General features: G+C 34.5%; 1 long non-coding RNA gene across 1 annotated transcript; it reads left to right on the plus strand.

Moving 5' to 3' along the window:
• The first annotated feature begins 4,560 nt into the window (after positions 1–4,560).
• LOC124895782 lies at positions 4,561–26,556 on the plus strand. The gene is made up of 4 exons (XR_007051875.1): positions 4,561–4,910; positions 5,474–5,569; positions 19,904–19,991; positions 20,086–26,556. It is a non-coding gene; the product is annotated as an uncharacterized LOC124895782 (long non-coding RNA).

Genomic DNA, 26,556 nt, shown 5'->3' on the forward strand with positions numbered 1-26,556 from the left:
ATTTTTGTTTGACACATTGGGGATATTGCATGATTTTAAGTTGAGGGTGGGGCTACTTGTGGGTGTTGATGTCCTCTTGGAGTTTTTGTTGTTGTACCTCTTTTTCCTGGAGTCTTGTTCCTAGTAGAGCTGGCATATATAGGCATATTGTGATTTTTTGTAAAATTTTGCAGTTGACTAGGAGAAATACAAGTACCTTAGGTAGTTAACATGTTTTTGTTGATTTTTGAACACCTCTCCAATGGTTTGTTTTACAACTGTGTGATATGCATTTATGTGTGACCAATATGCATCTTGTAATGGCATTAGTACTAGTGACATAATAACCATTGCTAAAAAATTGCATGAACCAAATGGGTAGTAGCTTGTGATGTACCTTTGTGCCATATGTGGGTGAGATACTACCTAGTTCCAGTTATTTGTTAAATCCAAAACTTGCTCGGTTGGTCTTGCCTTGGTTGTAGGATATCGGTTAGGAAAAGATCATAGGTCATTATTGATATTAGTCCACTTTTAACCTAAATGACCTTCCATGTGTAAATAATATCCCTTGATCCAGATTTTGAGCCTGAATGCCTATTTTTTTTATTATAGCTATCACCTTCCCATTTGTATCACAATGAACCTATTTTGGCCCTGGTCCTCCTTGGACATTATGCACTTTGACTTAAGAAAATAGCCTAAGTTGAGAGTGGGAACCATAGGGGTGCGTGATGTAAAATGAGTATGAAGAAAGGTAGAATAAAAGAAAAGAATAAGAAGCTGGGTACGTTGGAAAAACAATAAGAAAAACAAAAGTTGTGAAAAAAAAGAAATGATTGTCAAAAAGACTGCACCCATCCGGAGTATGTGTAATCAAAAAAGGAGAGAATTAGGTAAAGGTAAATAAGTGAGACCCCAAAATTTAGTGTAGCGCAAAGGAGTCTTAGTCACCTTAAATATCATCGAGTATCATACCGTCCCTTAGCCTACATTACAAGCCAAAGAAAAAGACCTATAGTGATCCTAGCTTATTTGTTTGAAAACCTTAGTAATGAAAATAAGGGAAAACTTATGGTATTTGGTAGACATTGACTGGAACTTCTTTCTGAGAGTGAGTGTATCTTGAACGTCCCCGCATTGACATGCTTGAGTTCACATATGAGTGAGGAGGTACCTCTTTGTTGTAAGGGCACACTGGTTATGTTGCTAGTTGCTAACTTATTTGGATAGTGTAATATTGGTACATGCATGGTTGTTATTGCTGAATTGATGTCATGTCTTGGTTCCTGTGTGTCGGATTGTTTTTCTTCAATAATATACATACTTTTTTTTTTAAAATTAATTGACCTTGGAGATGGTAAAGATGTTTTGAGATAATATGAATGGTTGACTGCCAAATGTACTTTGTATCCTCTTGGTTGTGTTTTAGTTGGTTGAGGACAAATAATTATTTTAAGTTGAGGGTATCGATGTTTGAGCAGATGCTAACATATTTGAGGCTTTTAACTGAGAATAATTGTAATGTCTTAAGCAACTTTTGTCGTTTTTGATTGTTTTCTCTTTGATATTGCAGTAACAGTCAAGATGCAAGAGAACCAGCAACAACGGAGATAAAAGAGTTGATTTCTGAGTAAGTAGAGATGGAAGTATGGCGGACGACTTGTCTAATAAGTCGCCAGCCTTATGATAAGATATCAGAAGTACAGAGAATGGACTTTAACTGGAATACGTGATGATATCTGTGATAGGCCATCAGAGTTGTGATAAGCCATCAGGTTTGTTGTCAGGCTTGGGTAGTGCTTGAGAAATTGAAGTGAAGATGTTATAACATCTGTGATAAGTCATCAAAGGTCTGATAAGCCATCATGCCTCATCGTCAACCTAAGGTAGAGATTTTCAAAAGTGAGGAGGAGATGGCGACATTCCTGATAAGTCGTCGGACTCCTGATAAGCCGTCACCCACGACGCCAGTCTGAGAAAAAAGCTGTGATTTGTGATTTTGGTTTTCATTCATCATCTTGATCATCTTGAAACAGATGGAACTTATTCCAAAGGAGTTCACTTCTCATTGGGGGCTCTTAACTTACAATTTAATTTTAAACTCTTTGATTTGGTTGTGGAAATTTTCTCTTGAACTTAGAAGAGAATCAACTTCAGACTTCACCTTTTGTAAGTTTAATTACTTTTAATGATGATTATAATTATTGCTCTCTCTTTTTCTCATGTGGAACTAAAACCCACGACTAGGGTTGTGGGATCTATGATTATTTCCCCATGGATTTAATAGTTGGTTAGAGTTTGAGTGATTGTGGGGACATCTTGATAATTCCTTTGTTATGATTGTTATTTATTGGTTGCAAAAAATAAATCCCGCCTTATGTTAATTTGCTCGAATTGAGAAATAAACAAAAGGTAGCAAATTATCAACAAGGATTTGGGAAGGTTAAGCTCCCATCTAATGATTAATGCTGTAACAAGTTTGATCAACTTGAGATAACATTAGTATGAATAGAATGATTTGCTAAGTTGGAGAGAATTAGGAAGTTCAACATCTAGGCAAGTTGAGAAACATTTAGATAGACTGTCGAAACTGATAATTTGGTGTTTCCCATAAGTCATGAGAACCCAATACTATAATTATTATAAAATGGAGATTAATAATTATAGTGATCACAACCCTTGTTCCTCTCTATCACTGATTTGAACCAATGGAATTTTAGTTTTCAGCTCTAAAGCAAGTCGAAAATTTAATTATTGTTTGATTGATAAAACCCCCCATTTTATTTTTTTGCAACATTTTTTTAAATTCAACTTGTAGCTAATAGTTTCAAATTAGTTTAATCGCCACTCACATTGTTCCTCGTGGATTCGACCCCAACTCCAAAGTTGGGTAAATATATTGACGACGATCGCCTTGCACTAAATTGACGTGTAATTTTAGCGTTATCAAGTTTATATAATTGAGTGAAAACACTCTTCTTGAAGAGCCGGCATTAAAGATTAAGAAATACATTAAAGAAATTACGGAAGAAGACAATAGCTTGATGTAAGGTGCAAATATCAAGTTCTACGGGAACTTCATCCTGTATAATATTAGTATTTTCTTGATATCATACGTATGCCCGTTTTCATTACCATGAGATCTGATGTATTATTAGATTTTTCTAAAGTGTTGCAGCTATAATCTTCTGTTACAGCAAAGCATGAAACTAGCAAGTTCCAATGCCTAACTTGGAATTGGCAGGCATAGACAGTCACCTTAACTTGGTCTGAACTGCCAAATAAGAGTTCTACCTTACAATATGATCATCTAAAATCTTCCAAAATTTATGTGCTGCGTCAATGTCGAGTGTCTATAAGAAATGTTGTGGTTGAGTAGAGGTGACTAGATGTACATACAAAAGTTGTAGTATTTAGTTGTCAGTTAAGGATCAAGTGAAGTTGTCTATCTACGTATTATGCTTATAATAATGATAGTCAGTAAAAGCAAGTAGAAGGGGCATTTTGAAAATAACAACATAGGGATGAAGGAAGAGGGATCATATATAACTGAACATGGATTTCAATTATCACAAAGTTTCAATTACAACTTCATGCTTGAGGATCAGCATGTGTTGTTTATATATGTTGTAAACGGTCATACATTTTGCTCGGAACCCTTAGGAACACTGGTTCAGATATCCGTTCATGCGCCTCCGCGACCTCCAAATCTTGAATAAGCTTTTTCACTCTACTATATCTACCCTCACCACACTTCACCCACTTAGTCCCCATCCTTATACCCTTCTCTAGATTCCAAAGTTTTTTAAATCAATTTTAAGGGTTGTTTTGTATGCTAAATGGAGTAAGGATATCTCCTGACATTATTTTATCTCACCTTGTAGATGGGATAGTGTCATTTTAGTATACATAGTGAAATAAGATAATCTGGGAATTAGCTAATACCTCGAACCAAATATGACTAAAATTTAATCTCAATTTTTATTTCCAAAATTCTTATTCTTATTTGACGTATCAAACGAGCCCATGTGACCAAATAAGAATTCCACTTAATCATGCTTTAATTTTCACTTTTTGTGCAGTCTCATTAGGTAAGGTTCCTATTTGGTCTGATCTGCAACGGTGTCCACAAAAGTAGAAAAATACAAAGGGGTAAATGACTTTTACGTGCAATTACATAGGGGTAACTTATGTCTTTTTCCTTTAATCAATGGACATAATTAGTGAAATTTGATTTATAAATAATTAATAACGTACTCACACTACTTTTTCTAATGTGATTTATCATTTTAAACATCAAATCGTATGGAGATTAAAGTAGTCCCCAGTCCTGCACTATGTGGGACATTACATTCTCTTTAATCCAACTATGTATTATAAAAGTTGGTGTCTGAGTCAATTTTTTTTTCATAACCTTTTTGAGTAAGAAAAATAATTTCATCCTTCACCTTTTTAATGGCTTTATGGCAGAGGAAGTCCAGATTAATGAAACTCGAAAGCGGAACTAAACACCGGACAAATATCCCAAAAAAAGAAAGAAATCAAGAGGTATCATTCGAGTTACGGTAAGATAGATATGATGCCTTCACCTTTAACCATAGATATAAGGTTTTAGTCTTGAAAATGGAAAATAAGATGCTTCCGGTTTATTGTGCATGAACAAGTCTGAATTAGTCGAGCCTGAAACCCAGCGGAAAAAAAAGGAAACAAAACAGGTCGGTACGCTTGAGTTAGTTTAATAATCAAAAAGAAACCTAAAGTAATAAATCCCTTAGTGGAATAATCTCAACAACTTTATTATGATGGAGTGTTTGATTTTTTTTTTACTGTTGAAATTCCTGTTTAGCCATTTACTTTAGCTTCTCTCTGAATCACCTCGTGTACTATTTCACACAGCTTCGTCTTGGCAGGTTTGTTGAAATTTAAAGGTATGATTATATATTCTTGAACCACTCTTATTTTAAAATTAACTCTTGCACGATGTTGAACATATGATTCAATTTTTCTCTCTTAAATTTTAATTATTAGTCTCTAAATAGATCCCTAAATAAAATAGTACCATCAAATCTGTTTATAACGACATTATTTGTCTGAATATTTTTGCTGCTATAGAAAAATTGTGTTATAGAGAACATGCAAAAAATTGATTCCAACACGAAAAACAATACTTTTGTTATTTATTTATTATGAGTCGTCTGGATACGTTCCTTTTCTTTGTATGCTTCAGAATGCTTCCCCTATCTTTTGCGGTGTCTTCATTTCTTTTGTTTTGTCCTTTTAAATCTGGTCTGAACTACTTTCGTAAATAGTCTGTCGAATACCACACATAGGGATAAGGTTCGTGTACGTTCTACCTTCTTCAGACCCCACCTATTGGATTACACTAGGTATGTTGTTGTCGTAGATGTCTGACCATATCTGCAGTAAATTGTTTCCTTCTATGATTTATTAAGTTTTTGTGTTCTTTATTTTACTTTCAATACATTATCAGATCTTAAGAACTAGTCCGGCTTGACTAGTAAAAGCTACAGACATGGAAAGAGGAAATGGAGGAGAAAAAGGGGAAGTGGAAGCAAACATATCATCGGTATGTTATGCAACATTTGTTTATACTTCTTTTTTTTTTTTTTTTTCATTTCACATAATTAAGTTAGTCTTGTAAGTATGTTCATTTTTATGTAGTTTCTATATAAGAAGCTGAATTTTACACCGGGCTAAGTTGGTTTAAGGGCATTGATTCAGATTGGGTAACGTGTCATTTTATGGTTGGATTTAATGTGCAAAATAGTGCTTATAACGATTTGGAGCTTGGGCCTATAATTCAAACCCAAAATAGTGCTCAAGAAAACCACCAGACCATTCTGTAGACAGTAAGGGACTCAAAACAGTGTTGAAAATCAAATGACTATCTCCAGTATATATTCATCTTTCTTTGATTTTGTACAAAGGCATCTGTTCTAATTAATATACTTCTTCTCATTGTATTCTCCATCCATTATAGTGAAATTCCTCTGCCTCTGCCCGTGGTTTTTTCCGTCAAGAATTTTCACGTAAATCTGTGTGTTCCTCTTTTTTTTTCTTTTTCTTGTGGTATTGCTTATTTTATTTGATCATATCAAACTGGTATTAGAGTAATCAATTATTTTCTTTGGGATGGAAACCATGAAGTATGATATTCCGTTGTTGGACCGCAATACCAAATTTTTGTTATGGCAAGTTAAGATGCGTACTGTGCTCATGCAGAGGTATTTGGATGATGCTCTAATAGGGTTTGATAAGATGCCCTCATCATGCACATAGGAGGATAAATGGCACAAGCATCGAAACGCTTTATCTCAGACCTATCTTCATTTATCCAATCAAATTCTACAGGATGTTTTGAAGGAGACCACAACCACTATGTTGTGGTTGAAACTAGAATCGTTATGTATAACAAAGAGCCAAACTAGTAAGTTGCATCTCAAATAATGACTTTATTCCCATTTTCTATCTGAGGGTATGTCTTTAGAGGATCACCTATCTGTATTTAAGGAAATCATTTCTGGAGGTTAAGTACAATAAGGAAGATCTAGGGTTGATTTTGTTGTGTTCTCTGCCTACATCATACTCAAACTTTAGGGATACGATTTTATAAAGTCGTAATACCCTGAACCTAGATGAAGTCTATGATGCATTTTTTTCTAAGGAGAAGATGAAACATCTTGTGAATTGGTCAGTGACTCAACGAGATGGTCTTATTGTTCGAGGAAGGACTCATGAGAGGAGCTCCAGAGGTGATGATAGAAATAGGTCAAAATCCAAAAACAAAAAAAACTATAATTACGTTTAGAAGAAAGGCCATATCAAATCTGAGTGTTATAAGTTACAGAATAGAAATAAACAGGAAGTTGAAAACCAGAAAGTAAGACAACTAGAGAAGTCCGGTGAAGCCAATTTTGTTAAAGATGGCGGTAGTGATGGAGAACTCTTGGTAGTTTCTGATAGTAACTCCAAGCCCTGTGAGGATTGGATTTTTGATTCAGCTTGCACATTTAATATGTGTCGCAATAAGGATTGGTTTACAACATATGAAATGGTCTCTAAAGGTGTTGTGTTGATGGGAAATAACACACCCTTCAAGATAGCTGGTATTGGAACAATCTGGATTAAGATATTTGATGGGGTTGTGAGGACACTTGGTGATGTACGATATATCCCTGACTTGAAGAGAAGTCTTATTTCCTTGAGTACCCTCGATTCAAACAGATATAAGTACACTAGAAGGTTAGTAAAGGTGCCCTTATTATGATGGAGGGATAGAGAAAGACTGCAAATTTGTATGTCTTGCAAGGCTCTACGGTTGCAGGTGATGCAACTTTTTCTACCTCCTCTCTAACATATAGTGATGTTGCTAAACTTTGACATATACGCTTGGGACATATAAGTGAATACGGGATGACTGAACTAAGTAGGGGAGGACTTCTTGATGGCCAGAGTATTACAAAATTGGAGTTCTTTGAGCACTGTGTTTTTGGGAAGCAGAAGAGAGTCAAATTCACTTAAGGCATCCACTCAACTAAAGGCACACTTGATTATATTCATTATGATCTCTGGGGTCCTTCTAGAGTACCTTCCATAGGAGGTGCGAATTACATGTTGACTATTCCAGAAAAGTTTGGGTGTTCTTCCTAAAGCAAGAGAATTATATGTTGCCTACTTTCAAGGAGTGGAAGACTATGATTGAAAAGTAAATAGGAAAGCAGGTAAATTGCCTATAGACTGATAATGGTTTAGAGTCATATTCTAATAAATTTAATGTTCCATGCATGTCAGAAGGAATTATGATGTCATGACCCGAGCCGAGGCCTTGGCTGCGACGAGTATCCCAAACCATGAAGGCTCGAGTGCCCTTCACTATTTGGAAATATGCACACATTCATATACAAAACAAAAAAAATATGGAAGTACACAACAACACAAAATCATGGTCAATATTATAATTCAGTTGAACAAATTTGGAATAAAATCCATACATCTCTAATAGAATTAACCTCAGTCTACAAAATCTCTAATACAACAAAGCCAACATCTTATCTAGAACTGGGATAAGGCCCCCAGTTAGATCATAAAACATAAAGAGATAATGAAATCTAATAACTAGGCCTTCCGAAATAGAGAAGGCTCACCAACTGAAAGTTCTGACACATAAGTCTACTGCTAAATGGGACCTAGGACTGTGCCTCATATCTTGAAATATAAGGGGTCAATACATTTGTACTGGTAGACAGAGCAATCCAAAATAATGACTATTATACAACATAAGCAAGAGCATTTTATAAACTCTTTACATAAGTTATGTGGAAAACACATGGGCATATTTACAAGACTTAGAACATTTATTTGAAATCCACGACTCATTATTTTATTTTACTTCTGAGCTAGGTGGTAAACCCTACAACTCTATAATCCCATGGGCTATATGGAATCCGCCCTTAACTCAGCGGCCAAGCCCCCAACCCATGTTTGCCACAAGGGCTAGAATCTTTATCTTCAATACACCAAAGGGAACTAGGCCAGTGTATGGTCCCTCTTGGGGACATAATAAACCCGTATCGTTAAAACACGATTTTGGGCTACGAGTTATCTAAATTCAAGTCTTCTTCGAGTAACCACCTAACTCTCTTTAAGCCCGTTTTAACTTTTAAGGCATACATTCTTTGAAATCAAAAATCTAAAAATCTTACTTTGTTATGACATTCATCTGCTTTGATATCGTCATACCAAGACTTGCAATTCATATCTTCTAAGCCATAAAATATCATGTACATCTCTTTTATTCAAAACAATGCTCAGACCACCAATTCAAATGATAAAAGAGGATTCATATTTCAAAACATGTGTCAAACCATGCAAAGATTCTCTCTTTTCAATATTTCGGCAAGAGGTGGTCAATTTCTCAAAACAACCATGCAATTCCTTGATTTTCACATTTAACATTTAAAAATAAGAAGTTATCCCTCTCTTCAATTCTCAATCAATACAAAGTTCAAATAAGATAGTAAAGCTCTTGACTTATACTTAAACAGGCACTTTTAGTAACCCATAATTTGTAATTCAAGGAGTAAATCAATAAGAGAGGAAAAATTCATTATTCTTGCTCTCAACTCATATTTCAAAACTAAAAATTACATATATACATATACACAAGAAAAATTAAGATTTAAGGGAAGGCCTTAAGACCAAAACGTTATCATCGAAGGATTCACAATACGTCATTGTCAATGCAAATTCAAGAACCTTTGTAAATACAAAATTTCTTAACATTCAAACATTATTAAAATGATTTCACCATTCCCATGTAGTTTAGGAAAACTCCATGTGCCTTAGATGACCTAATTCAAAGGATAGAACTAAATTCTTAATTTGTTTCTTGGAAATCTTGACCTAAGAGCTTGATTCTTAATCTTTGGGTCTCTAGGGTTTTCTTGAAATTAATAAAAGAGAATAAAGATGTACAATGATCTTTAGGGATTCAAATCATATGTTTTGGACGGTTTTGAGTGAGGTAAATGACCTTATTGCGCTTAATTATGCATAATTATAAGCTAGAAATTTTTAGAGTGCACGATGGAGGGCTTGGAATGGGCTTCATAGCACAGGAATGAGTGCACGATGTGGGATCTATAGCACTATTTTGGAGTGCACGATGTGGGCATATTGAGGGATGCTACTATTTTGGTTATCCAAACTTCCCCTTACGCTTATCAAAAAATTTTGAAACTCACCCGAGATATACTTCTTACCACTCCAATCATGATTCAACGTTAAAATCAACAATACACTTTTGAAAAAGTTGAAAATAAAATCATCAAAGTTTGAGAGGTCAAAATGAGGCTAATTATCCAACACTTAGTTTTATTTTTAAGGTTCTAAGTGTCTTAAGTTAGCACTAGGGGTGGTATCAAGTTGAGAAGGCTACGGGGTGCTATATGTAAGGCACTTAATAGTTCGTCGTACTCGGCAACAGAATGGTATGGCTGAACAAATGAATAGGACTATAATGGAGAAGGTGCATTTTATGCTCTCTAATATTGGTTTACCCAATTTTTTTTGGGCCGAAGCTGCTTTCACAATTTGTTTTCTTATTAACTACCCTCTTTTAATTGCGATTGACAAAAAGACCCCATAAGAGGTATAGTCCGGTACTCCTCCCAGTTACTCTGTTATGAGGATATTTGGATGTGTTGCTTATGTTCATGTTGATAATGGAAAGTTGGAACCTAGATCTGTCAAATGTTTATTTATGGCTTATAAGTCTGTTGTTAAAGGATATAAGTTTTGGTGTCCAAAAAGCAAAAAGGTTATAATTAGCAGGGATGTTGTGTTTGATGAAACTTCCATGTTTCGTGCTTCCTCCAAATCTAGTGCTTCGCCCCCAAATGAGTTTAGTGTCATGAATCAAAAAAATTCAAGCACCCACGTTGAATTGTAGATTAGAGAAGAGTCCACACCAGTGTCTACTTCTCAGTTTACCCTGGAGATATAGAGTGATACTATTTCTTCTACACTACCAGTGATGCCATAATATTCTATTGCTAAAGACAGGACTAACAGAGATATTAGACCTCCTCAAAAGTATGTTGAAGCTAATTTGGTTGCTTATGCATTAAATTTAGCAAAAGGTATTAATTTCGGTGAAGAACCTTCTTTTTACTCAGAGATAGTTAGTTGTGATAATTCTTGATGATGGATGATTACTATGCAGGAGGAGATAGAATCACTTCATAAGAATAGAACATGAGATTTGGTGAGATTGCCTAAAGATAAGAAAGATGACCGTTGCAAGTAGGTATTTAAAAAGAAAAAAGGAACATCAGGAGTTGAAGATGCTAGGTACAAAGCAAGACTAGTTGCTAAAGGTTATAGTCAGGTTCTAGGTGTTAACTTCACAGATGCGTTTTCTCCAGTTGTAAAGCATAGTTTGATTCGATCCTTACTTATTATTGTGGCCATGAATGATCTTAAACTTGAGAAGTTAGATGTCAAGACTGCATTCTTATATGGAGAACTTGAGTAGGACATCTATATACAACAACCAAAGGCTTTTGTAGTCTCAGGAAAGGAGGACTATGTATGCTTACTGAAAAAGTCCCTTTACGGCTTAAAACAGTTGCCCAGATAGTGGTATAAGAGGTTTGACTCCTTTGTGACTTCTCATAAGTTTAAAAGGAGTTGTTATGATAGTTGCGTCTATTTCAAGAAGGTAAGTGATGGTTCGTTCGTGTATCTTCCCTTGTATATTAATGACATATTGATTGCAGTAAAGTATATAAGAGAGATAGGAAGAGTAAAATCCCAGCTGAGTGAGGATTTTAAGATAAAGGATTTAGGGGTAGCAAAGAAGATCCTTGGCATGGAAATTCTGAGGCATAAAGAGAAGTGTAAGTTATACTTGAGTCCGAAAAGGTATATTGAGAAAGTGCTTCATAGGTTCGATATGAAAAACACCAAAAATTTTAGTACTCCATTGGCAGCTCATTTTAAACTCTTAGCCATGTTATCTCCAAATGCAGATGATGATCGTGATGATATGTCTCGAGTTCCATACTCTAGTGTTGTTGGGTCTCTTATGTATGCGATGGTGTGTTCCCAACCAGATTTATCATATGCAGTCAGTGCAGTTAGCAGATACATGACAAATCCTAGTAAATAACATTGGTAAGCAGTTTAGTGGATTTTCAGATACTTGCATGGATCTGTTGATGTTTGTTTGTAGTTTGAGAAAAATAGAAATAGAGTGATCGGTTATGTTGATTCTGGTTTTGTAGGAGACCTTGATAAAAAGAGGACTATGTTTTAACCATTAGTAGTTGTGCTATCAGTTGGAAAACTATTTTACAGACTGCAGTTGTTTTGTCAACTACTGAGGCAGAGTACATGGCTATTATAGAGGCTTGCAAGGAAGCTATTTGGATGAAGGGTTTGTTTGGTGAACTTAGCAAAGACATGTAGATTACGACAATATTTTGAGATAGTCAGAGTGCTATCTTCCTTACAAAAGATCATATGTTTCGCGAAAGGATAAAGCACATCGATGTTTGGTATCATTTTATGCGTGAAATTATTGCTCCTGGTGATATTATGGTATGCAAGATTAGTAACCATGATAAACCTATTGATATGATGACCAAGACACTACCAAGTGCCAAGTTTGTGCATTGCTTGGACTTGATTGGTGTCAACAGTTAAGATGCGCCCTTAGGGGCTTTTGTAGAAAACGTGGAGAGTTTTCTTGAGATGGATTTGAGTTCTGAATTTGAATTTGTGTCAAGGTGGATATTATTAGAGTTTGTGACCTGAATTCTGTTGATCCGGCCCTAAATATTTTGCAGTGCAACCCATCTTTGTGATTTTTTGTGATGTCAGTTGTGGTAGCATAGGGATCGGGTCGATATGGACCAGTTTGTTTTTGGGCTTAGGATTTATTTGTACACACACATTATATAAGTGCAATTAGTGGGACAGTTTTGGAAGTTTAGAAAATACGTCATTCTCCTCATTGTATTCTCCATCCGTTATAGTGAAATTCCTCTGCCTCTACCTGTGGCTTTTCCTGTCAAGGACTTTCACGTAAATCTGTGTGTTCATCTTGTTTTTCTTTTTTTTTTTGGGGTATATGCTTTTCAATCATAACATCTTCTGCATTTCTATTAGCTACATGTTGTAATTCAGTTCATGGACAATTTGAGACAATATTTGGTCTCTTTAGTAGGTGTCATCCATTGTATTTCGTGAGGGCATTATCAATATTCTTGATTTCATAGAAAAATTAAATAACGGTCGTATGAAAATTTCAATTCTTAAAATGGATTGAATTGAAGAGATGACATTTGTTTCCGCATTTTCATCAATATTGCTATTTCCTTTCAGAAGGTTGTATTGACAAAATCTTGTCTTGCATATCAAATGAGATTCATGATCTGGTTCAGTCACTTTTTCATTAGTGTGGAGAAGGCGTGCTGGTTAAATTTATGGATCATGATGTTCCTTACCTCCAGGAAAATATCAAAAATTATGTTAGCTCACATAACTATGTTGAATCATGTCATGTGCCCATGATCGAGGATCATTTGGTTGAGCTTTTTGATGCTATCCTCATGTATCTGCAATATCTACTCAAGTGTTAGTCTGAGTTGATTCAATATTAGTTTTTCAAAAATTATTTAACATTTTAAGAGATTTCATCGGTTGAAAGTAAAAGGTCGTATTAGTATGAGACAATTGAATATGTGTTACCTCATCTTCAATTTATGGCTCAGAGAGTAGTAAGCTTCTGCTTTACTCTTTTGGATTATCATCTTGATGAATTCAATGGATCAGAGGAAACAGATGAATCATATGTATCCCAATTTAATTTCAAGCTGGCCAATCTGCTTGTGGATATTATACCCATTGAACTAGAGGTTATGCACATCTATTAAACAAATTTGAAAGCTTCAAAATCGGCAGAAGTTGGTTGCTTCATTAGGAACACTCGAGAAGCCTCTCTGGAAATTGTTAGAGACTCTCTAATTTATCTGTACAAACATATGGTTAATGATATTACTCCTAGTACCTCAGTGGGAAACATTCATATCATGATAGAGTTACTTTCGATTATTCTTTCAGATGTGCCCGAGGACATCATTCATCATTACAAGTAGTTTTTTTTCTTGGCATGTGTTGAAGCACTTACCAAGGAGGTATTTGTTCTTGTTCGCAACTTAGGAGTGAACTCAAGAAATGAAGAGAATATGAATGAAATAGGTGGTGCAAGTTTAAACTTACCAGAAAAAATTGAACTCCTGAAGGAAGATCTCAAGAATGTTTTCATGAAAGCCCGCACAGACTCATACCAGCTCAGCCTCCCGCTGAGTGATGGACCACTCTTCATGACTCTTCTTCTCAGAAACTTAACTAACTTGCTCAATTCCAATGCTTATTTAGTTGCTCTAATAAAATAACGAATTAGGTAGGTGAAAGAAGACATGGAAATCATTAAATTGTTCTTTGGTAAAGTTAAGCAAGAATTGTATAGAGATCTTTGGACTCATATTCTCGATGTGGCATATGAGTCGAAAACTCGGATTAACTCAATTCTTGCCAGAGATCCTTCTCTATTACAACTTATCTTCTTACTTCCTGATATTGTGGAAAAAATCAAGATTATCAAAAAGAGGTACAAAAGCAGATCTCCAAGAATACAAGTATCATTTCTACAAACACTCACAACAAGCCAATTGAAATCAAGTCCTCAATAGTTGGTAAAACAATTACTGGTTTTGTGGAGGAGAAAAAGTGGATAATTAGGAAGCTCAATAGTGGGCCAGCTGAGATAGATGTAATTTCCATAGTCGGCATGCTAGGTCTTGGAAAAACTACTTTGTTTTACAAAGTTTATAAAGATAAGTCTGTTGTTTGTCATTTTGACATTCGTGCACAGTGCTCAGTCGATCAGGAACTTAATGGGGAAAACTTATTGCAGAAAATTTTCATTGAAGTTATTGATTTGAAAGAAAGAGACAATAAGGATGTTATAAAACTAATAAGGATGTATATATCATCAGCATCATCATTTAGAAATTCTACATTCTTTGTCTTTTCATTATCTTGCCAGCTCCAGGTGTTATTCTCCACAAATCTGACATCCTTTTTAACAATCAGTTTGACATTTTAAGGCCGATAGATGCTGTAAGCTTTTGATAGACTACTATATCCTACAAAGATTCTGGGTTCAGCTTTTTTATCCAGTTTATCTCTTTCCATCTGAGGTACATAAGAAAAACAAACATAAATAAATATTTTTCAGATTTTTTATTAAGGTTTTGTAACTAAGCCAAGCCTTAAATGGTGTCTTCTTTTGTAAAGCCTAGATTGGCAATCTGTTTAGCATAAATACTGCGGTGTGGGCAACTTCAGCCCAAAATTTCTCTGGCATCCCTTTCTCATGGAGCAAACACCTTGTCATCTCTATTAGTATCCTATTTTTCCTTTCCACTACTCTATTTTGTTGGGAAGTATAACGTGCTGTTAGTTGATGCTCGATTCTTTCTTCATTCCAAAATTTGTTGAAATTTTCTAAAGATACTCGATTCCATTATCTATTCTTATCACCTGAATTTTGCAGTCACTCTGATTTTCCACAAAAGCTTTAGTTTTCAAGAATACATCAGCGACCTCAGATTTAAAAATCAAAATATAAATCCAACAATATCTGGAATAATCATCTATAAAGGCAATATAGTACTTACTATCCTTTAAAGATGGTGTTTTCTAAGGTCCACCTAAATTCGAGTGAATAAGTTGCATTTTATTGTTTGCCCTCCATGATGAATTCTGAAAAGGAAGCCTTGTTTTCTTCCTGAAAAGCTTCACAACCAGAAAGATTTTTCTCAAAGCTCGGGAGACCTTTTGCAAGTTGATTTTCTTTCACGAAGAGTATTGAATCATGAGGATGATGTTTGAGTCTTTTGTGCCATAACTATGAATCATTTTCCAATCAGACAACGGTTGCGTGCTCCTCGTCCAATAGATTCAAGGAAAAACTCCTTCCTCTCATCTTGACCTTGAACATCTCCTTATCATCAGAATCCTTGATGACATTTGCTTTTTCTTTAAGCAACACTTTAAAACCATTTTCAAGTAGCTTGCCAACCCTTAAGAGTATTTGTTCAAGATCAGAAACAAAGAAAACATCAGTTATAAGTTTCAAACCTGTAGGGCTTTGAATTGCAACTGTTCCTTTGCCTTTTCCATCAAAATATTCTTCGTTTCCAATTTTGACTTCAGAGATAACAGATCAATCTAGCTCTTTAAAGAGCTCTTGATCAATGGTTATATGATATGTACATTCGCTATCAATCAATCAATTTTCAGAAGTGCTTTTGTTAGCAAAACAAGTTGCAACAAATAATTGCTCTTCTTGATATTGATTTATAGAAGCTTTGGCGTTTTCTTGTTGCATTTTTGACTTGCATACCCTCTCCACATAGCCTAGTTGACCACATTTTTTGCACTGGACATTTGGCCTCCACAAATATTTTTGTTGAGAGTGATTTTTCTTTTTGCAATGAGAGCAGGGTGAATTAATTACTCCCCGATTGTTATTATTATTGCCTTGCCTTTGCTTGTGGTTCTTTTTTGTTCCATTTTCTAACTCGTTCTATGATTTAGATTGAAAATCACCTTCAATAAAACCTTTTTTCCTCATCATTCTCTTTTGCTCCAATGCCTGCAAAGCTTTAATAAGTTCTGCAAAGGTAATGCTTGATAAATCGTTAGAATTCTCTAAAGAAGAGATTCTGGCTTCATATTTCTCAGAAAGTGTGATAAGAATGTTTTGAAAAATTTGTTCATCAGTAAAATCCTTACTAAACAATCTCACCTTATTGGCTAAGTTGAGTAGTTGATCTGCATAATCTTTTATAGTTTCTGATTCTTTCATTCTCTTTATTTCAAGTTCCCGAATCAGATTTATCACTTGCATATTTTAAAATCAGATTCATCACTTGCATATTTTGCACTCTTTCACTTCTTTGGTATTCCTCTTCGTGATACTCTCAAATTTCTATAGCAGATTTCATTTGCATAATTCTAGTAAGAGTTGAAGGAGATACTACGGAGAAAAAACATGCTTTGTCTTTGACTTTCCTTGTCTTTCTCTCCTTGTGATGTTTTATCTGATTCATTGTTGGATTATATCCAAGAGGAGTTACTTCCTAGTACTCTTCTACTACTTCCCAGAGGTCTAGTGCTTCAAGGTGAACCGTCATTCTAATTTCCCAAGTGGGATAATTTTTAGGTTGTGGAGCCTGATTAATATATGACGTAATGTTATATATTAATGTTCATGTTGTTCAACCTTTGAGAAATTATATTCTAATTTTCTAAATTTTAGGCTGTACCTTTTATTCTCATTTCTCTATGTAATTGAACATACTCTAATTCATTAATATCAATAGCCCATCCGCTGGGGAGGTTACCCACGAGTATTACCACAAAATTAATTCTCTCTCTCTTTCTTAAAGAAATCTCCCTCTAGTTTTCTTCATCCTCTCCATAGATTTAGTGTGTGTGAACTGCTAATCGAACCTAAAAGATAATTCTTACCGTTGAAGACAAGTGAAGTTACAAAGCTTGTTTCAGAATTCATTTCCTATAAACTATTTAAGACAACATTTTAAAGAATGGTTATATAGAAAGAAGTTATATTGATTCACTGTCTTCTCATAGTTCCCTCAAGATGACAATGCTCTTGATACAAATCTGTTGACTAAGAAAAGAAAGAGAAAAAGGCTAGGTTAAGTTTCATTGCTTATTGATGTTAAGTTTTACAGAATAATTAAAAGACCAAAAGAAGATAGGAATTTTGAAATTGAAACTGTTCCACTAATTAAGCCTAATCATATTTATAGATTTGACATTATCTTAACCAGTTGAGATTTTTGAATTTAAAATAGATTTTAACTTCTATTTTTGGTTTTGAATTAATCCAATCGTCCTTTCTATAAAAATTAACCATATAATTACTTCTAACCATTTATATGTTCTTAAATTTTGATCAAAAGTGATTATCAATTATCTTTGAATAAGACCTCATTGTTGCATTCGATTCTGATGAAGTTACACGGCAATTCATTCACTGGCTTTACCTCTTCTAGGTAACAATTTTTTTTTGCAATAGATTTTTGAATCTTACTCGTATCTTCATTTCAATACCAAGGAAGAAAATCCTCAATATACACGTATTAGAATATACACATACATGTGTTTACATGTTTTTGCTCAGTTTACATGTAAATATTTCATTATTCAAACCAATATTTACATGTCTTTGTTCAGTTTCATTTTTGTAAGCATTAATTTGATAAATGATATTCATAGGCTTTATCAGGTAAAATTAATTAAAATGGAGTAGTGATATATGAAAGGAAAAGGATGAATTTGTGGTGATATCATTAAAAGATTATAATGTTTTTGAAATTTTAGTCATTATTTTAAGAATTATGAAGAGAAGGTTTTGAAAGGGAAGAGGACAAATATAGCACTATATTTTGACGATTTGTTGCGTCTTATTTATTTTTCAATCTACTTGATTTTCTTATGTGTATGATATCTTAATTTTATATATTTTATAGACGATAGAAGTAACAAAGAATGAGTTAAGTCACAACACAATGAAATAATACTAAATAGTTGCAAATGTATAAATCAAATATAAGCAACAATAAAGAAAAAATAGAAACAAAGAGAAGCATGAAAAAATAGAAGAACAAACATATTTAAAATTAAGCTACGAAAGGTAAACACCATAGTATTGATAAGTGTAATTTAAACTCAAAGTTGATTGACTATTATTATTTTAAGCCTATACTGGATTAAACAAAAAGGATCTTCATACATGGAGGGGATCCTAATGCAACATCAGATTGAAGTTAGGACAATGTGGCTTATTTTTAAAAATGTCGTATGGATTATGAATATAAGTAAAAGTCTATAGAATCTAATTCAACACTTTATTATCATACTCTGTTTATTTCATTTTATTTGGCATCGTTTGACATGATAGGTTTAAAATAATTCTTAGATATTTGTTGGGTTATTCATCATTTCAATTAGGGATAAAATGGATATTTTAAAATAAAATTATTTTAAATATAATAATATGATATTTTTTTTAGATGGATTAAAAAGAAAATGGTACAACATAAAAAATGGAATGAAAGAGTAAAAAGTAAGGACACATGGCTTTTGAAATTCCTATACCAAACACACCTTTAGTTCTTTAAAGAACACATAAAATTTTCTCACATATAGGAACATTTTTGTTGATCAACTTTTTGAATGAGTTGACAACATTATTGGTGAACTGGGATATGTATCCGCGCGATGCATGGGCTTGTTATCTCTAACAATTATAGCAGATCAACAATTGTAATAAAACCAGATTCTGCAAGATTGCAGCCTTATTTAGCTTAACTTAATCCAACTCTGAAGTTTTATTTTGAATTACAACAACAAGTATGACTAATATCCTACTTTTGAGGCACTAGTCTTAACAAATATGAACATTTCTTTGAACCTCTTCCTTACCATTGTCATTTAAGACACTTGAGGCTTCATAAAAAGTTGGACCTGAAGAAAGCATATTTGACGGATTCTTTGCTAAATGAAATAGGCATGCTAGTTCATTTGAGGTGCTTAATCATTTAGATGGAGGAAGAAGCACTCCCTCCCTCACTTTCAAACCTCTAGAATTTAGAAAATCTAGATCGAGGTGTATAACCTGGGACCAATCTCAGTACTATCACGTAGTATCTCAAATCTTGAAAAGCTACGAAATGTGTTCAGCGGTAATTGTACTGTCTTTTTTTTTTTGGATATTGACAAACCAACAAAGTTAGAGAATCTGAGAACATTAAAGTTACTTAAGATTTCCTATTCGGTAGACATATAGATTATTTTCAGAAGGTTTTTCAATCTTTGAACCCTTGATTTCCTCATGGATTATTCAGCAGTGGAGCAGCAAATTATTTTCCAAGATTGGATGTCCTTAATAAACTTGAACAAGTTACCGTAATTTTTGTCCGCTTTGGGCATAGACATGCACATCGGTTCGATTTTCACTTCCCTTTGAGCTTGAAAGAACTGAAATTGGGTGGGTTCGATCTGAAATTCGATGCAGTACCAAGAATTGGGACATCACCACCCAGCCTTCAAAGGCTATGACTATCAAGCGCAGACATCTAGGAGGGGGAGAATGGAACATGGAACAAGTCACCTTCTAGAATATCAAATCTCTAAGTTTGATTGGTGTGTCTTTTTCTGCATGGTAGTTTATTGCAATTGAATCCTTTACCAAGCTTGAGGAATTACTTACATTGTATTGTGCATGTATTAAAAGAGCTCCCAGGTTAAAAAGTCAGCCCTCAACATTAAGGAATATGTTACATAATTGATGGGAGAAGACAAGTATGAGGTAGACTACACAGGTATATAAATTCATTGACTTGTTTCGTACATTAAATTACCTCTTCAAATATGATATTCTAATATTACTTTTAACTTATATAATCTTCCTTTCAGTGGGCGAGAGCATAATAAGTTCTGGTCGCGGTTTCAATCGCTAGAGACTTTATGTTAGTGGGAACTCATCATGATCATCTTAATTAACTGCCTGTTAATTTAGAGCATACTTAGGTCTTAGATCTATATCTCCAAACAAGTTTGAGGTACACTGCGGAGAAATGGATTCATCTTAGGTCCATACCTCCAGGCAAATCTCTATTAGTATATTACATTAACTTCTTTCCTACCCGTTGGGGCTTCAAGTGTTGGATCTATCATCACACACTTATGCCTTCTTCAAGATATTTCAGTTCATTTCCCATTAAGCACTGTTTTTCCCATCTGATTCTTCTTTTAGCAGATGCTTATTTTTACATAGAAATTGATGAATGATCAAAATGGAATTTTGACTGACAAATTGTTTCTTATCCTTTGGTTGACATATTATTTTGTTGTTGTTACAGATCCTTTTTCTTGAATGCGTTATAATTCTTCCTCTAGTTTTGTTTTCTCTTCCTATCTTATATATGTGTTACATGAGTTGGGAGTCTTTTGCAAACAAGCTTTCTACCTCCATGAAATAGAGTTGAGGTCTGTGTACACTCTATCCTTCCTATACCCCACTTGTGTGATTATAGAGTATCTTGTTGTTGTTGCACTATCCTTTCAGGATGAATCTTCTCTTCCTTTTGCCTCACAAAAGTGTCAACAAGAGTGGACTATTTGTAATTCTTTACATTGCCAGTGCCCAAAACATTAACTCTTTATATATGGTCGTTGAACGTTACTTATGATAGTAGTAAAGTCACAACTATTGTTTGCCACATTAAAGTAACTAAACTTGTTAAAATATCTCTCAAGCACTCTCACACACACATATAACTGCCATTCCAGCAGTTACTGAGCTCGATAAGAAGAAGGAAAAGAAGAGAGAGGATGATCTAAGATTGAAACTTGTATGTTAGTTATGTACAATGTGAGTTCATGCCACCTATTTATAGACTCACATGACTAAAATGTGATTATCTAGAAGATTCGTAACAAATTCCTAACAACTTAATCAAGTGGCCAGCTCACTAACCAACTTGACACACCTAACAGACTCGACTAACAAGCAATGCAATAGAGTTAACTAACAGTGTTAATCAACTGTTAACTAATTAATATAACAGAAAGTATGAATACTGAATATTGATACTATAAGTTTTGACACTCCTCCTCAAGCTACAGGGTGCAAAATGTTGAGCACACCAAGCTTTCTTAGGAGATGTAAGTGTTGATCATGACTCAAGCCCTTTGTGAGGATATCTGCAACCTGTTGATTTATCTGCACATACATGGGTTGAACCAACCCTTCCTTGATCTTATCTCTAATAAAGTGGCAGTCCACCTAAATATGTTTGGTCCTCTCATGGAATATGGGGCTAGCAGCTAGCTGAATAGCTGAATTGCTATCAGTAAAGATGATAATAATTTTAGTTATAGGGATCCCTAATTCTACAAACAGTCCATCCAACCATGTTACTTCTACCAAAGCTTAGGCCATGCTCCTATATTCTACCTAAACTGAGCTTCTGGAGATAGTGTTCTATTTTTTGGACTTCTAGGATATCAATAAACCACCAAACTGCACCATATAGCCTATAACAGACCTCTTAGTATTTGGACATGCAGCGCAATTTGAGTCACACCAACAAACAAACTCTGTAGTAGGTTGTTCCTGGAGCCATATACCTTGTCCTACAATTTCGTTTAGATATCTTATCACCCTGTTTGCTGCCTCCAAATTTTATTTTTTAGGTTGTTACATGAACTGACTTACTATTTGTACTTCATAACTGATATCAAGTTTTGTTATTCTTGCATACAACAATTTTCCAACAAGTCTTTGATACGATGTTATATCCCTTAGAATAATATCTCCTTTAACACCTGCTGCTTCATTCACTTTAACAAAGGTTAGCTTGATATTAATATCTAATGGAGTAAGATATGGCTTAGCACCAACAAGCCCTATGTCAGATGTAAGCTCCAATATATATTTTCTTTGGTTCAATATTACTCTACTTGCAGACCTCAACACTTTAATGCCTAAGAAGTCCTTAAGCTCACCTAGATCCTTAAGTATAAATTGCTGATGGAGAGTAACTTTTGTTGCATTAATCATGTTTGTATTATCCCCTATTATTAGAAGATCATCTACATAAACTAAAACCACCACCATACCTTTTGACTTCTTTAAGGTAAAGCGTGAATAATCATATCTGCTCAGAGAGAATGCTGTATTGAGCAATGCTGCAGTAGGCTTTATATTCCACTGCCTTGATACTTGGTTAAGTCCATACAATGACTTGATTAATCTTCAAACTTTGAGTTACTTCCCTCCAAGAAACCATCTGGCATTTCCATATACACTTTCTCATCTAAATCACCTTGTAGAAAAGCATTATAGACATCCATTTGGTACATACACCACCCTTTTGATACAGCTAAAGTAATAAAATTTCTCACTATAACCATTTTTGCTATGGGAGAGAATGTGTCATGGTAATCTAGTCCCTCCTGTTGGCTGTAACCCTTGGCGACCAACCTTTCCTTAAACCTTTCTACTTCTCCATTAGCATTGTACTTGATCTTGTAGACCCATTTTGATCCAATTATATTCTTGTCCAGAGGAATATCAACTACCTCCTAAGTATGATTTTCTTCAAGATCTTTAACCTTCTATTTCATAGCTTTAATCCACCTCTTATCTCCGCCAGCTTCATTATAAGATTGTGGTTCTACTTTTGTTGATAGACTGGACATAAAACTTTGGTATCTTGAACTAGTATTAGCATAAGATAGATAGTTTTCCATAGGATATCTGGTTTCTCTTTTTCCCTAGTAATGCATAGTCCAACAACCAAACAAGTTGTTTGATGACTCTAGATGATTTTCTTGGAGCAACTTCTGCAGGTGATAAGGATGGCTCATCTTTGCTGGTGAAGTTATGAGTGTCTTCATCTTGGATACTGTTAAGATTATGTGGTGATGTACTTTTCTCTTGTGGATCATATGATTGATTATCAGGATCTGTGTAAGTATCTACTTCTATTACTGCATTAGTATGATAAGATAAACTCAGCTTAAGGAAATCAACAGTTGATTCTGAGCTTGGGTACTCTACAAAAAGGAATGAATCATGTTTGAACACTGCATCTCTTATGACAAACAATTTGTTAGTACACCAATCCGACAATATATAACCCTTCTGAGTGGTAGAATAACCCTTCAATACTGCAACTTTAGCTCTTTTAGAGAGCTTATCACCCTTTGGTAGTACTGAAGCATAGCATTTGCATCCAATAACTCTTAGGTGTGTTAGTGATGGGACTTTACAGAATAATATTTCATAAGGACTTTCACCCTCAATAGCTGAGGATGGTAACCTTTTAATAAGATACACAATAGCCTTAACATTTAATCCCTAAAGCTTCATAGGCACCTGTGATTGAAACCTAATGGCTCTTGTGACATTCAATATCTGTCTGTGTTGTCTCTCAACCACACTATTTTATTGTGGTGTGTATGGGAAGATACTTTGATGTATTATTCCCAAGGTCTGAAACAACTCTGTACATTTAGAATTAAGGAACTCTTTCCCATTATCTAACCTTAATATTTTCACTTGAGCACTAAATTGATTCTGAATTAGAGTAAAGAAGTTTTTTATGGCTACAATACACTCAGACTTTAATTGTAGTAGATGAAACCATGTATATCTTCTATGATCATCAACAATAGTTAAAAACTAGTACTTCTTTTCAAAAGTAGGTGTCTTATAAGGCCCCCAAGGATCCATCTGTACAATATCAAAACATTTTGAAGATCTAGATATACAGAGAGGAAAGATTTGTCTAGTTTATTTAGCTAATGGATAAATATAACACTTATTTAGAATATGTACATCACTACTGTGTCTTAATAGATTGAAAGTTCTTAATGCCTGGGAAGAGGGATGTCCCAGCCTCATATACCACAGACTGCACTCATGCATCTCTACTCCTGTATCCTGCCCTTGATGAGCCACATTATTGATAATTCTATTCTCTCCACATACATTTTTGAGGATGTATAATCTTTCTTTTTCCTTACCAATCCCCTTCACCTTGCCACTATAAAGGTTCTAAAGTACACAAAAGTCAAGATAGAATGAACCAAAACAAGAGAGTTTCCTAGTCATTTTAGACACTCATAACAAGTTCAGTTTAAAATCTAGAACATACAACACATCCCTTACAACCTCTTCTTTCAGAACTTGTGCTTCTCCTACATGTGATATATCCACCTTGGCTCCAGTAGGTAGGTTTACTTAATCACACATTGTGTTGTCAATTTTGTGATAGTGTGAGAATATATCCTTGTGTGCTACCACATAATGTATGGCTCTAGAGCCTATGATCCATTCATATGGAACAACATGACTAAAAAAACAAGTAATAGTACTTGTCATATTAGCTTTTTCTGAGTCATTTGTCTCTTTGTTGATCAATGCTATGATCTGTCTATATTCATCTTCTGAGAAACCTTATCCCTTTAACAGACCAGCATTGTTGTTCCCTTTACTTTCCTGGTTACCAGTTTGATCAGCCAAGTATGATTTCTCTACTTGAGGTCTAATAAAGTTATGAGCTAATGACTGGCTGGTATTTTGACTAATAGCTAATTGTCCATCTCTACCACCTCCACCACCTCCACCTTGACCATTGTAGAGTTCTTGATTTTATACCCCCTTGGATTGTTGTAGTTACTTATTTTATTGTTTCTCCAATCACTTGGATATCCATGCAATTTGTAATAGTTTTCTCTTGTGTGGCCAGTGAAGTTACAACAATCATATCTTTTACCTTTTAATCTTGGCTTCCATAATTGGTTGATGCCTGATTCCTATTCCAAATCTAGAATTTGCATATTTTCTATGTACTTGCATAGGAATAGGCTTAGTTTTATGAATAATATTTACAACACAAGCAAGTTGCTGGATCTCATCTTTAATAATCATTGCATATTCTTGGTTAAGTGTAGGTGTTGTTCCCTTTATCAATATATGTCTATTTACTTGGTCATATGTATCATTTAGTCCACTTAGGAATTGTATTAGCCTCAACTAATCTAAGTGCTCTACATACTCCTTAGACTTAGAACAATTACATGATGGAGCTAGAATAACCGCATTATGTTCACTCCACAAATTCTTTAACTTAGTGAAGTAGGTTGAGACCGAGTCAGTGCCTTGGTGTAGGTTGTTGATTTCCCTGTTCAATTGGTACAATCTCATATGATTCACTTTGTCAAACCTCTTCTAAAGATTTTCCCATACCTCATAGGCATTTTTTCCATACACAATACCACTGAGTAACTGTTCACTTACTGAACTCATCAGCCATGAAAGAAATACTGCATTGAATATCTCCCATTAATCATGTAATTCCTCTCTGTATGTGTTCTTTTTACAAGTACCAGTCACACAAACATACTTCTTCTTTCCCAATAGTCCAATCTTCATAGATTTACACCAAATTCCATAATTCTATGAACCAGTCAACTTAATGGGAATCAATGCAGCTCCTACTACATCTGATGCTCCTAGGCCACTAGGATCAATCTTAGGTGCCATGTATATTTTGTAGGATACAACTATATTGGAATAAAAATGTCATAGAAATCTCAAAATACACCACTTGTATATAGAGATCTAAACTCCTCTAAGCTCACTAGCTCACAAATAGAAATCACAGATAGAAGGAACTCACTGTATTAAAGATGTATTGACATTCAATTGTTATTTCTCCAGTTCCATGATCGCGTGGATTTGATACCATGGTAAAATATATCTCAATCACTCTCTCTCACAAACACTAATACCATTGCAGCAGTTACTGAGCTCGATGAGAAGAAGGAGAAGAAGAGAGAAAATGAGCTAAGATTGAAACTTGTATGTTAGTTACGTACAATATGAGTTCATGCCACCTATTTATAGATTCATATGACTAAAATGTGATTATATAGAAGCTTCCTAACAACTTAATCAAGTGACCAGCTCACTATCCTACTTGACACACTTAACAGACTCGACTAACAAACAATGCAACAGTGTTAAGTAACAATGTTAACCAACTGTTAACTAACTCATATAACAGAAAGTATGAATACTAATTATTGATCCTATAAGTTTTAACAGAAATTTATCCACTATAATGGTTACTAAACGTTAATACTATTGTATACACGTCTTAGATACAAGCAACTGAGAGTTCTTGAATTCAACTTATCTAGCAAAAACTAGACGGTTGTGCAAACTAATTTTCCCTGCATATACTCTGGTATTGCTTAGCATACAGTTATAGAAAAAGCCTATAATTCAGCAAAATAGGAGTGCCCAAACTTAACTTTCAATATTACAATTCATAGTCTCCCTTTCGTTTTGTTTCTTTTTACTCTCTTTTC

Source organism: Capsicum annuum, unplaced genomic scaffold (genome assembly GCF_002878395.1).
Source record: "Capsicum annuum cultivar UCD-10X-F1 unplaced genomic scaffold, UCD10Xv1.1 ctg996, whole genome shotgun sequence".
Classification (NCBI taxonomy): domain Eukaryota; kingdom Viridiplantae; phylum Streptophyta; class Magnoliopsida; order Solanales; family Solanaceae; genus Capsicum; species Capsicum annuum.